General features: G+C 38.1%; 1 non-coding gene across 1 annotated transcript; it reads right to left on the reverse strand.

Moving 5' to 3' along the window:
- Nucleotides 1-642: 642 nt before the first annotated feature.
- TRNAT-AGU lies at nt 643-715 on the reverse strand. The gene has a single exon. It is a non-coding gene; the product is annotated as a tRNA-Thr (tRNA).
- Between the last annotated feature and the right edge of the window lie 1,649 nt (nt 716-2,364).

The raw sequence follows: 2,364 nt of genomic DNA on the forward strand, positions 1-2,364 counted from the left end.
AATATCTCGCGAATAAATTAAAACAAAATCGATTGTACCATGTGATATAACAAAATGTGATGACTGGTCGTGTTTTATATAAATATATAAAATCTCATGATTTTGGAATGTTAGACCGAAAAACAAAAAAATGATGGATGATTCAAATCTCCGAATCCCAATAATCGAGGATTGGTTCTACACGCGCTCTGGAGGCGGGTGAACAATCGTCTCCCTCGTATGCAAAATTTTACTAAGAGTACGCTGACCGAACAGAACGGTCAGAAAAGAGTTAAACACAGGGTTCTGCCTTAGGCCAGGTGGATATTCGCAGCAATCACGCTGATCTGACGGCGGAGATCATCCTTGAACATGCTGTTATCATTAACTGGCCCACAGTTCAATTAGATTAACGGTGAAGATGATTTTGCCGTGAAGATCGTCCGCGTGGTGAACATGTGATCATTCTGTTTCATCCGGGTTGGGTCCCCGTTTCCAGATGCTGACATCATCTTGCTTTTCTGAGATGGAAGAAGTGTCTGCTGTTGGAGAGGGTCCCCGACAATTAGTGCACCTCTTTCGGAGATAGCGGTGCGGAAACTTGGACTCTTGGACGGGGGAAAAAGAAAAAAAGTACCAAAAGTTATATCAAGTTACACAAACTGCTCTCGTTGAGAGTCGAACTCAGACCTCCCGCTTACTAAACGGGTGCTCTAACCAACTGAGCTACGAGAGCTTGCAGTTAATGGTTCATTAAACAAGTAATAGTCTCTTGTCCTTTAATGCGTCATTTTGGGCCAATCAAGAATTCAAGCTGGCAGGGCTAGCGCAAATTCAGGCCTTTGGGTCACTCACAAAGATAGCACCACCCCGTAAGTTTTTGGCGTTTCATATTTTAGCTCTAGCTAGGGATGGCAATGGGCACCGCCCGCAGCGAGTTTGCCATTACCAAATCCAAACCCGTACAAAATTTAAATTACCAAACCCACCCGCAACCCGCAACGGGTTTTAATTTTTTTAAAAAAACCCACCCGCAGCGGGTTTTAACAATTACCAAACCCGCAATGGTATCCGGCGGATTTTTTGCGGGTTTCCGTATTTAAAATCACAAATATTTAATATATAAATTTATAATAATAACCTCAAATTCCATATAGCATACTCAATTTTATATTTAAACAATGTCAATGAAAAATTAAAATTTCCACATCAATTCAATACAAATTCTCAAATTTAATTATAAATTACACAAATCTATTTAAAAAACACAAACTAGTATCTAAAAATAATAATTACATTTCATATTATCATTTGAAATAAGATCCAAGAGAAGATATTCATTTCATTCACCACCATAAGCACCCATCCAACACAATGCCTATAATAATAATTAAGATTAATATTTTCAAATAATAATTCGAAGGGAAATGCCTTTAGTTTTCTTTAGGTTATGATTTTCGAATAAGATATGGGCCACATACATACATACACAACTTTGAGTCTTTGTCTATTTAGTAATTTGATTAATGACATTATTTTCTTTATACATTTTTATATTTAAATTAAATTAAAAATATTTGAAAAAAAATATTGCGGGTTTGGTGGATATCCATGCGGGTATCCACCGGATATAAGGTTAATACCAAACCCACCCGCATCCATGTGCGGGTTTTAATTTATAATACTAAACCCGCCCGCAACGGGTAAAATTACCCGCAACGGGCGGGTTTTGGCGGGTGGGTTTGGGCGGGTTTGCGGGTACAATTACCATCCCTAGCTCTAGCTAATCTTTTTTTTTTTTTTGTTGAATTACATGAGACTAATGCTCAGATTACAACTCATATTATATGAGATTTACAACTAATATTTATAATCAGACAATTACTAGGTCTAATTTAGATGAATTCTTATGTAACACTGTCCAGATTTTACCCTCTCTAATATTCGAGGAGTATCTACTCCACTCACATTTCGAAAGGGAGTAAACTACATTCACTTAATAATTAAGGAAGAAAATAAGCCCCTACTTACGTTGCGGGGGCTCGAACCGTTGCACTCACAGTTGTGAGTGCAAGGTTCTGGCCACTGGACTAAGGCCCAGTTGGTTAGCTCTAGCTAATCTTGAATCAGCACAAAGTCTTTTCGCATGAAACCTGATTCTGCCACCAATACATTCTTATCAAGAAAACCAATTTAGAGGCCTAATCAATAGAAAATACAATAGTAAATGTCTCACCTGGATTATGTGATGCCTGTCATTCATGACCGCGGTGGTTAAAACAGCCCAAAGTTGCTGCGAAGAACATGAACCTAGTAATTACATCTGGGTGCTTTGTTTTTCCCTCTTGGTGAATAGAAGAAACTGATTTGGGGTGATTGAAGTGA

The sequence above is a fragment of the Citrus clementina genome, unplaced genomic scaffold, assembly GCF_000493195.1.
Source record: "Citrus clementina cultivar Clemenules unplaced genomic scaffold, Citrus_clementina_v1.0 scaffold_8, whole genome shotgun sequence".
In the NCBI taxonomy this organism is placed as follows: Eukaryota; Viridiplantae; Streptophyta; class Magnoliopsida; order Sapindales; family Rutaceae; genus Citrus; species Citrus x clementina.